This window comes from Triticum dicoccoides, chromosome 1B (genome assembly GCF_002162155.2).
Source record: "Triticum dicoccoides isolate Atlit2015 ecotype Zavitan chromosome 1B, WEW_v2.0, whole genome shotgun sequence".
Lineage (NCBI taxonomy): Eukaryota > Viridiplantae > Streptophyta > Magnoliopsida > Poales > Poaceae > Triticum > Triticum dicoccoides.
In genome coordinates, this window is record NC_041381.1 from 651990913 (window position 1) to 652003194 (window position 12282).

The window sequence follows — 12282 nt, forward strand, 5'->3', positions numbered from 1 at the left end:
ATTTTTGTAACTTAGGCGAGTACTTGGACTGCAGCTAAGCCCCCGAGTGAGAGGTTTGCTCTTCACTCGGTAGGATTTTTGATTACTTAGGCGAGTACTTGGACTGCAGCTAAGCCCCCGAGTGAGAGGTTTGCTCTTCACTCGGTAGGATTTTTGATTACTTAGGCGAGTACTTGGACTGCAGCTAAGCCCCCGAGTGAGAGGTTTGCTCTTCACTCGGTAGGATTTTTGATTACTTAGGCGAAACGGATTCGCAGCTAAGCCTCCGAGTGGGAGTCTGGCTCACCACTCGGTAGGATTTTTTACAAACTTAGGCGGAACGGATTCGTGGCTAAGCCTCCGAGTGGGAGTCTGGCTCACCACTCGGTAGGATTTTTTACAAACTTAGGAGGAACGGATTCGCGGCTAAGTCACCCACTGAGGGGAAATTTTATTAGACAAAATGAAAAGTGACAAAAATTATGGAGGAACTATGACACTATTATTTTGAGGTCCATGAACTACAGAAGTACTTTATTGCAACTCATCCGAGTGATAAAACTTTAGTGTAAAATGGGCGGAGTAGTTCCGCGTTCCAAGCTCGGGGCTCGTCGATATTATGCTCGACGTTGAAAAGACGGTACGCCCCGTTGTGGAGAACCTTGGTGACGATGAAGGGACCTTCCCAAGAAGGAGCAAGCTTGTGTGGTTTGTGCTGATCCACTCGGAGAACCAAATCTCCTTCCTGGAAGGCTCGACCTCTCACATTTCTGGCGTGGAAACGACGCAAATCTTGTTGGTAGATGGTCGACCGGATCAGAGCCATCTCCCTTTCTTCCTCTAAAAGGTCGACTGCATCCTGCCGCGCTTGTTCAGCTTCTGCTTCGTTGTAGATTTCAACTCGAGGAGCATTGTGGAGAAGATCACTCGGCAAGACTGCTTCAGCTCCGTAGACCAAGAAGAATGGAGTTCTTCCGGTCGACCGATTAGGTGTGGTCCGCAGTCCCCAAAGCACTGAGGGAAGTTCGTCGACCCAAGCTCCAGCTGCATGCTTGAGATCACGCATCAGTCGGGGTTTCAATCCCTTGAGAATCAGGCCATTGGCTCGCTCTGCTTGTCCATTCGACTGCGGATGGGCGACTGAAGCGTAGTCGACCCGTGTGCCTTGAGAGTTACAGAAATCTCTGAATTCCTCCAAGTCAAAGTTTGACCCATTATCCGTAATGATGCTGTGCGGGACTCCATATCTGAATATTAGTTCCCTGATGAAGCTAACAGCAGTACCGGCGTCAAGGTTCTTGATTGGTTTAGCCTCAATCCACTTGGTGAACTTGTCGACTGCCACCAGTACATGCGTGAAGCCACTTCGCCCTGTTCTCAAAGGACCGACCATGTCCAACCCCCATACTGCGAAAGGCCAGACGAGTGGAATGGTCTTCAGGGCTGATGCAGGCTTGTGCGACATATTCGAGTAAAACTGACATCCCTCGCACTTATCCACAATCTCCTTTGCCATCTCATTCGCCTTTGGCCAGTAAAATCCGGCTCGGTATGCTTTGGCCACGATGGTCCGAGAGGACGCGCGATGACCACAAGTCCCCGAGTGAATATCATTAAGGATGATTCGACCTTCTTCCGGCGTTATGCACTTCTGACCGACTCCAGTCGCGCTTTCTCTGTATAACTGTCCTTTGATTACGGTAAAGGCCTTAGATCGGCGGACGATCTGTCGAGCCTGTTCCTCATCCTCCGGGAGCTCTTTTCTCAGGATATACGCGATATATGGAACCGTCCAATCGGGAATGACCACCAAGATCTCCATGACCAAGTCGACCACTGCTGGGACTTCAACCTCAGTCGGATCTGTGGCACTCTTGGGTTGTGGAGCTTCTTCGGTGAAAGGATCTTCTTTGACTGACGGAGTGTGTATATGCTCCAAGAACACACCACTCGGAATGGCTTCTCTCTTGGATCCTATCTTTGCTAGATCATCAGCTGCTTGATTTTTCAGTCGGGGTATATGATGGAGCTCCAACCCCTCGAACTTCTTTTCCAGCTTCCTCACTGCACTGCAGTATCCAGTCATGGCTGGGCTTCTCACGTCCCACTCCTTCATCACTTGGTTGACCACTAAATCCGAGTCGCCATAGACCATCAGGCGACGGACGCCGAGTGAAATGGCCATGCACAACCCATATAAGAGGGCCTCATATTCTGCCTCATTGTTGGAGGAATCAAAGTGAATCTGGAGCACATATCTAAGCTTATCTCCTCTGGGGGAAACCAGGACGACCCCAGCACCGGAACCATTCAACATCTTAGAGCCATCAAAGAACATGGTCCAATACTCCGAGTGAACTTCAGTCGGCTGCTACTGTTCAATCCACTCGGCGAGGAAATCTGCTATTGCCTGGGACTTAATGGCTTTCTTTGCCTCAAACTTGATATCAAGGGGAAGAAGTTCAATCGCCCATTTGGCCACTCGACCAGTTGCATCTCTGTTGTGCAAAATCTCTGATAGTGGAGCGTCGCTGACGACTGTGATGGAATGATCAGAGAAATAATGAGCAACCTTCTTTGTGGTCATGTATATTCCATACACAAGCTTCTGATAATGAGGATATCTCTGCTTGGATGGAGTCAAGACTTCAGACAAATAATACACTGGGCGCTGAACTTTGAGAGCTTTTCCTTCTTCTTCTCGCTCGACCGTAAGCACAGTACTGACGACTTGTCCTGTGGCTGCGATATAGAGCAACAGAGGCTCTTTGCTGATTGGAGCAGCAAGCACCGGCTGGGTGGAGAGCAGAGCTTTTAGCTCGGCAAACGCTGCATCAGCTTCTGGAGTCCACTCGAACTTGTCTGCCTTCTTCATCAATCGGTAAAGAGGCAATGCCTTTTCACCGAGTCGCGAGATGAATCGACTTAATGCGGCCAAGCACCCAGTAAGCTTCTGGACATCGTGCACTCGCACAGGGCGTTTCATTCGGAGAATAGTGCCGATCTTCTCTGGATTAGCGTCGATTCCTCGTTCGGAAACGAGAAAACCGAGTAACTTGCCACCAGGAACTCCAAATGTGCACTTTGATGGATTGAGCTTGATATCATACCTTCTGAGGTTGGCAAATGTTTCGGCGAGATCAGCGAGCAGGTCGGAACCTTTTCGTGACTTGACAACGATATCATCCATATATGCTTCCACATTCCGACTGATTTGAGTGAGTAGACACTTCTGAATCATTCGCATAAATGTGGCTCCAGCATTCTTGAGGCCGAATGGCATGGTGATATAGCAGAAGCACCCGAATGGAGTGATGAAAGCTGTTTTTATCTCGTCGGGTCCGTACAGACGGATCTGGTGGTACCCGGAGTAGGCGTCTAGAAAAGACAGTCTCTCGCATCCCGCGGTCGAGTCAACAATTTGATCTATGCGAGGGAGAGGAAAATGATCTTTCGGGCAGGCCCGGTTGATGTGCTTGAAATCAATGCACATTCGGAGCGATTTGTCCTTCTTAGGAACCATGACGACATTAGCGAGCCACTCGGAGTAGTATATCTCTCGGATAAATCCTGCTGCCAACAGTCGAGCCACTTCCTCACCAATGGCTTTTCTCTTCTGGACGGCGGACCGCCGAAGATGCTCTTTGACTGGTTTTGCAGATGAGTCGACTCTTAGGCGATGCTCAGCCAGTCCCCTGGGAACACCTGGCATGTTAGCGGGCTTCCATGCAAAAATGTCCCAGTTCTCACGGAGGAACTGGATGAGCGCTTCTTCCTATTTCGGGTCGAGTGTTGTGGAGATGTGGGTCGGAGCTGCATCGGGGTCGGTCGGGTGAATGTGAACAGGCTTCGTCTCACCGGAAGACTGAAATGCAGACTCTGTGGCGGGTTTCTTGGATCGCAGCAAATCACTCGGATCTGCATTTTGCTTGTATTCTTCGAATTCGACCGCTGTCACCTGGGAATCGGCAATCTTTGAGCCCTTCTGAAAGCACTCTTCTGCCTTTTTCCGATCATCGGTGACAGTGATCACTCCATTGGGGCTGGGCATCTTCAATTTGAGGTACACGTAACATGGTCGAGCCATGAACCGTGCGTAAGCTGGTCTCCCCAAAATGGCATGATATGCACTCTGAAAATCCACGACCTCAAACGTCAACTTTTCTTTGCGAAAATGTTTCGAATCACCAAACACCACGTCCAGAGCTATTTGGCCGAGTGACTCGGCTTTCTTCCCTGGTATAACTCCATGAAAGCTCATGTTACTGGTGCTCAGTCGGGACATCGGAATGCCCATTCCTTTCAGTGTGTCTGCATACAACAAATTCAGCCCGCTTCCACCGTCCATCAGCACTTTTGTCAGTCGAGTGCCTTCGACAACTGGATCGACCACCAAAGCTTGCCTCCCAGGGGTGGCAATATGAGTCGGGTGATCAGATTGGTCGAATGTGATGGGTATTTGGGACCATTTCAGATAATTTGCTTTTGCTGGGGCAACCATGTTCACTTCTCGGTTAATGACTTTCAATCGACTCTTGCTTTCCACATCTGCAAAGATCATCAGAGTGGAGTTGATATGCGGATATCCTTCCTCACTGTCCTCCTTGTCTTCGGCCTTGTCCGGCTCCTTCTCCTTGTCCTTAGACTGTTTTCCCTGAAACTGCTGGATCAGGAGTCGACATTGGCGAGTGGTATGCTTCGGGTAGATGATATTCCCCTCTTCGTCTTTCTTCGTGTGGATGTGACACGGCATATCCATCACGTCGTTCCCTTCTTTATCCTTCACCTTCTTAGGGTTCTAGGATCCTTTTGGTTTCCCTTTAAACTTTCCTTGAGTCACGGCCAGAGCCTCTCCAGGAGCTGCCGGTTCAGCCTCCTGCTTCTGTTTCCGACTGGTGTTTCCCTTTTCCGACTGGCTCGGCTTGTGCTTGCCGCTTCGGAGTCGGTCTTCTTCTTCGCTGTTGGCGTACTTGGTAGCAATCTCCATCATCCGACTCAAGGTCATGTCACCGGTTCGACCAAACTTCAAGCTCAATTCTCTGTTCTTGACGCCATCTTTAAAGGCGCAGACTGCCTGATGATCAGACACATTCTCCATAGTATGGTGCAAAGTGATCCATCTCTGAATATACTCTCTGAGAGTCTCATTGGTCTTCTGCACGCAGACTTGCAACTCCATCAGTCCAGCCGGTCGTTTGCAAGTTCCTTCAAACGTTCTGATGAACACTCGGGACAGATCTTCCCAAGTGTAAATGCTGCTAGGAGGTAATTGAGTCAACCATGCCCTAGCAGAACCTTCCAGCATGAGGGGCAAATGCTTCATGGCCACCTCGTCGTTCCCACCACCAATCTGAACCGCCACTCGGTAGTCCTCAAGCCAAGTTTCAGGCTTAGACTCACCAGTGAACTTGCTGACTCCTGTTGCCAACCTGAAATTGGGAGGGATAACTGCGGCTCTGATAGCTCTGCTGAAACATTCAGGACCAGAAACATGCACTCGACTGCTTGTGGGCGCATCTCTGTCGAGTCCGCCTCGATGGGCTCTGTTCCGGTCGACCAAACCTTGCACGATAATGGATCGCGCGTCGAAGCCTGGTTCTCTGGGGTCGACTGGAACTCTTCGCCCCGTACTGAACTGACGCCTGTCATCTTGCTGCCGAGGAGCGTAAGACCCACCCCTCGGAGGGGAATTGGGCACTCGACGCCTATCTTCTCGGTCGAGTCGGTTACCATATTGGTCTCGCCGATTCTCGCGCCCTTCACGCCGCGGAGGCGATCTGGGACTGTGAGCCGACTGAACCGTATTCGCAGCGACGGATCGACTGTGAATTCTGTTGCGCGACTGCGACACGGCTGAATTCTGGTCTCCTGCTGCCCGGAGCAGATCCCTGATCTGCATCAAGCCTCTGCCAGCTTCCGACTGAGAGGGCTGGATGGACTCTGCTATACGGGTCGCAGCTGCTAAATTCTGGATTGGGGTTCGATATACCTGAGTCGGCGGGAAGAGTTGACGTCGACTGGTGTCGGGAATTCATTGACGCGCGCGCTCGTCGAGTGCTCGCTGAAGATTCTCCAGTCGAGTGCGTTCGGCCAAATTGGCCAAACGTACCTCCTCCAAGGCGTGAGCCTCGGGGGTTTCTCCTGCGATGGGAGTACGCAGGACATCCACGTTCCTGCGGCGAAGTTCCTCTCTTTGCAGAGAGTCGAGTGGCTCGGGCTGGTACTCTTCGTGGTCTCGTGCGGGGTCGCCTCCGTCGCCTGTTCCACCATCACGGGCGAAGCCAGGGGGACTGCGGGGCCCGTCGACCATCAGAATTTCTGCCGCTGGTTCACTGCTATCGCACTCGGATGCGGTCTCTACAGAACCAGTCGACAGATCGAACAGGCTGTAGAGAGATTCGTCGGGCTCGATTGCCGCAACTTGGGTGGTGGCCGTCTGGCGAGCCACCGCGTGCCTCACCCACCGCTGAATCCTCGACCGGCCCGAGTGCTTGCGCTGATGGGAGACCGGGAGGGTGGTCGATGGGGATGTCGACCGATACGGGGTCGACGGTTGCCGCAGCAGAACGCCGCAGACACATGCGCGAAAATGTGTAGCACCGTGGACGAGGAGCGCATCAACGTCGAGTGGAGCCTCCTGGAGCCAGGCGGAGTCGTCGGCGATGAAGGTGAGAGCGCCGAGACGGATCTCTCGACCCTCGACCAAAAATCCAGCAGCCACCATGATGAAAGTACTCGGAAGAATCGCAACTTCTCCACAAAATTGCTAAAACACCGGCCCCAAGGTGGGCGCCAACTGTCGTGGTTCTAAGCCTGACAGTAGAGTGGGGGGGTAGGTATGGAGAGGCAAGGTCCTAGCTATGGAGAGGTTGTAAACACAAGAGATGTACGAGTTCAGGCCCTTCTCGGAGGAAGTAAAAGCCCTACGTCTCGGAGCCCGGAGGCGGTCGAGTAGATTATATGTATATGGGTTACAAGATGCCGAACCCCTCTACCTGTGGAGGGGGGTGGCTTATATAGAGTGCGCCAGGACCCCAGCCAGCCCACGTAGGAGAGGGTTTAAGGTGAGTTAAGTCCGGGGCGTTACTGGTAACGCCCCACATAAAGTGTCTTTACTATCATAAAGTCTACTTAATTACAGGCTGTTGCAGTGCAGAGTGCCTCTTAACCTTGTGGTCGAGTGAGTCTTCGTGGTCGAGTCCTTCAAGTCAGTCGAGTGAGTCCCTCGTTGGTTGACTGGAAGGTGACCTCTTCTAAGGGTGTCCTTGGGCAGGGTACTTAGATCAGGTCTGTGACCCTACCCTAGGTACATGACCCCATCAGTAACCATGGATAATCTTCATCGCTTATCAGGATGCTGGGGTCAGCCTTGACTTTGAAGGGAGGAATTTCATGGAACTTTTCATAATCTTCAGACATGTCTGTCTTGCCCTCCACTCCCACGATGTCCCTTTTTCCTGAAAGAACTATGTGGTGCTTTGGCTCATGGTATGATGTATTCGCTTCCTTATCTTTTCTTTTTCTCGGTCTGGTAGACATGTCCTTCACATAGATAACCTGTGCCACATCATTGGTTAGGACGAACGGTTCGTCAGTGTACCCAAGATTTTTTCAGATCCACTGTTGTCATTCCGTACTGTGGGTCTACCTGTACCCCGCCTCCTGACAGATTGTCCCATTTGCACTTAAACAAAGGGACCTTAAAATCATGTTCGTAGTCAAGTTCCCATATGTCCACTATGTAACCATAATATGTGTCCTTTCCCCTCTCGCTTGTTGCATCAAAGCGGACACCGCTGTTTTGGTTGGTGCTCTTTTGATCTTGGTCAATCATGTAAAATGTATTCCCATTTATCTCGTATCCTTTCCAAATCGTAACAGTCGAAGATGGTCCCCTGGACAACAAGTACAACTCATCACAAACAGTGTTGTCACCTCTGAGACGTGCTTCCAACCAACTGCCGAAAGTCCTGATGTGTTCACATGTAATCCAGTCGTCGCACTGCTCTGGGTGTTTGGAGCGCAGTCTGTTCTTGTGTTCATCGACATACGGGGTCACCAAGGTAAAGTTCTGTAGAACTGTGTAGCGTGCTTGAGACCAAGAATATCCGTCCCTGCATATTATTGAGTCCCTTCCAAGCGTGCCTTTTCCAGTCAGTCTCTCCTCATACCGCGATTTAGGGAGACCTATCTTCTTAAGGCCAGGAATGAAGTCAACACAAAACCCGATGACATCCTCTGTTTGATGGCCCATGGAGATGTTTCCTTTTGGCCTAGCGCGGTTACGGACATATTTCTTTAGGACTCCCATGAACCTCTCAAAGGGGTACATATTGTGTAGAAATACGGGGCCCAGAATGACAATCTCGTCAACTAGATGAACTAGGACGTGCGTCATGATATTGAAGAAGGATGGTGGGAACACCAGCTCGAAACTGACAAGACATTGCACCACATCACTCCTTAGCCTTGGTATGATTTTTGGATCGATCACCTTCTGAGAGATTGCATTGAGGAATGCACATAGCTTCACAATGGCTAATTGGACGTTTTCCGGTAGAAGCCGCCTCAATGCAACCGGAAGCAGTTGCATCATAATCATGTGGCAGTCATGAGACTTTAGGTTCTGAAATTTTTTCTCTGACATATTTATTATTCCTTTTATATTCAACGAGAAGCCAGTCGGGACCTTCATACTAAGCAGGCATTCAAAGAAGATTTCCTTCTCTTCTTTGGTAAGAGCATAGCTGGCAGGACCTTCATACTGCTTTGGAGGCATGCCGTATTTTTCGTGCAAACATTGAAGGTCCTCCCGTGCCTCAGCTGTATCTTTTGTCTTCCCATACACGCCCAAGAAGCCTAGCAGGTTCACGCAAAGGTTCTTCGTCACGTGCATCACGTTGATCGAAGAGCGGACCTCTAGGTCTTTCCAGTAGGGTAGGTCCCAAAATATAGATTTCTTCTTCCACATGAGTGCGTGTCCCCCAGCGTCACTCGGAACAGCTAGTCCGCCGGGACCCTTTCCAAAGATTACGTGTAAATCATTGACCATAGCAAGTACGTGATCACTGGTACGCATGGCGGGCTTCCTCCGATGATCTGCCTCGCCTTTGAAATGCTTGCCTTTCTTTCGACATTGATGGTTGGTCGGAAGAAATCGACTATGGCCCAGGTACACATTCTTCCTGCAGCTTCCCAGGCATATACTATCGGTGTCAAGTAAACAGTGCGTGCATGCGTGGTATCCCTTGTTTGTCTGTCCTGAAAGGTTACTGAGAGCGGGCCAATCGTTGATGGTCACGAACAGTAACGCCTTTAGGTTAAATTCCTCCTATTTTTGCTCATCCCACGTACGTACACCTTTTCCATTCCATAGCTGTAAAAGTTCTTCAACTAATGACCTTAGGTACACATCAATGTCGTTGCCGGGTTGCTTAGGGCCTTGGATGAGAACTGGCATCATAATGAACTTCCGCTTCATGGACATCCAAGGAGGAAGGTTATACATACATAGAGTCATGGGCCAGGTGCTGTGATTGTTGCTCTGCTCCCCGAAAGGATTAATACCATCCGCACTTAAAGCAAACCATACGTTCCTTGGGTCACTTGCAAACTCATCCCAGTACTTTCTCTTGATTTTTCTCCACTACGACCCGTCAGCGGGTGCTCTCAACTTCCCGTCTTTCTTACGGTCCTCACTGTGCCATCACATCAACTTGGCATGCTCGATCTCCATTTCTGAGAAGATGTTTCAACCGTGGTATTATAGGAGCATACCACATTACCTTCGCAGGAACCCTCTTCCTGGGGGGCTCGCCGTCAACATCACCAGGGTCATCTCGTCTGATCTTATACCGTTATGCACCGCATACCGGGCATGCGTTCAGATCCTTGTACGCACCACGGTAGAGGATGCAGTCATTAGGGCATGCATGTGTCTTCTGCACCTCCAATCCTAGAGGGCATACGACCTTCTTTGTTGCGTATGTACTGTCGGGCAATTCGTTATCCTTTGGAAGCTTCTTCTTCAATATTTTCAATAGCTTCTCAAATCCTTTGTCAGGCACATCATTCTCTGTCTTCCACTGCAACAATTCCAGTACGATACCGAGCTTTGTGTTGGCATCTTCGCAACTGGGGTACAACCCTTTTTTGTGGTCCTCTAACATGTGATCGAACTTCAGCTTCTCCTTTTGACTTTCGCATAGCGTCCTTGCATCGACAATGACCCGGCGGAGATCATCATCATCGGGCACATCGTCTGGTTCCTCTTGATCTTCAGCAGCTTCGCCTGTTGCAGCATCATCGTGCACATCGTCTGGTTCCTCTTGATCTTCAGTAGCATCACCGTATTCAGGGGGCACATAGTTGTCATCGTACTTTTATTCTTCGCCGTCTTCCATCATAACCCCTATTTCTCCGTGCCTCGTCCAAACATTATAGTGTGGCATGAAACCCTTGTAAAGCAGGTGGGTGTGAAGGATTTTCCAGTCAGAGTAAGACTTCGTATTCCCACATATAGGGCATGGACAACACATAAAACCATTCCGCTTGTTTGCCTCAGCCACTTCGAGAAATTCATGCACGCTCTTAATGTATTCGGAGGTGTGTCTTGAACCGTACATCCATTGTCGGTTCATCTGCGTGCATTATATATAATTAAGTGTGTCAAAAATCATTACAGAACATCATGAATAGATAATTAAGTGACCAAATTAATAGAAGTCCATCATCACATTAAAACCAAAGTACATACATAGTTCTCATCTAACAACATAAAGCTCTGCAAAGCATCTAAATTAATTAAACCATACATTGAAACTATGTAAAACATTTCAATGCGAAAACAAATGCGATCATAATCGCAACCAATGTAACAACTGATCCAACGACATAATGATACCAAGCCTCGGTATGAATGGCATATTTTCTAATCTTTATAATCTTCAAGCGCATTGCATCCATCTTGATCTTGTGATCATCCACAACATCCGCAACATGCAACTCCAATATCATCTTCTCCTCCTCAATTTTTCTAATTTTTTCCTTCAAGAAATTGTTTTCTTCTTCAACTAAATTTAACCTCTCAACAATATGGTCAGTTGGAATTTCCGGTTCAACAACCTCCTAGATAAATAAAATCTATGTCACGTTGGTCGGCATAATTGTCATAAACAATAGATGAACCAATAGTTATGAAAAGATAATATATACCACATCCGAATCATAGACAGGACGAGGGCCGACGGGGGCGGATACCAAAACCATCGCACTATTTAAGATGCAATAATAAAAGTAAGAAAATTATACAAGTATCTATATAAACATACAAGTAAGATTTTTTTCCTTTCAGAAAGAAGATAAGAACAAGAGGCTCACCACGGTGGTGCCGGCAACGAGATCGGCGCGGGCGATCGACGGCGGTGAAGACGGGGATGGGACGTGACGGACCGCTAAACCTAGACAAATATTGAGGAAAATGGAGCTTGGAGGTCGAGCTTGAAGAGGAAAAAGCTTAAGTAGTGTGGCTCGGGCATTCCATCGAACACCTCGTGTGCATAGGAGGTGAGCTAGAGCACCACAAAGCTCTCTCCTCGCCGGCCACGAAAAACAGAGCAGTGAGAGTGCTCTGCTCGTGGGCGAGGGGTATATATAGGCAATTAATTGGTCCCGGTTCGTGGCTTGAACCGGGACTAAAGGGAAGCCTTTGGTCCCGGTTCAGGCCACCAACCGGGACCAATGATGGTGGGCCAGGAGCAAGGCACATTGGTCCCGGTTCGTCCCACCAACCGGGACCAAAAGGTCCAGACGAACCGGGACCAATGGCCCACGTGGCCCGGCCGGCCCCCGGGGCTCACGAACCGGGTCCAATGCCCCCATTGGTCCCGGTTCTGGATTGAACCGGGACTAATGGGCTGACCCGACCTGGACCATTGCCCCCTTTTCTACTAGTGTTAGAATGAAGCATCAGAAATTGTCTTTTTTACACGAGCCATAGAAAACGTCGTTTTTCACTGAAACCTTGTGCACGCAGATTAAATGTCCGGATATACACGTGGGATTTTTGTTCCGATTTTTTTAACTTTTCGAAATGTGTATTTCGGCAATGGGTGCACATGCACCTAGGAGCCAAACACTACTAGGGAAAAGCCTATACACAGAATCTTACCAGCAGCGCTCCACAAAATACCACGCTACTGCTATTTAGCAGCAGCGCGTGTTACCGAAACGCGCTGCTGACAGGAAAATAGCAGTAGCGCGTCCACCACAAACCGCGCTACTGCTATAATTACCATGACCTCC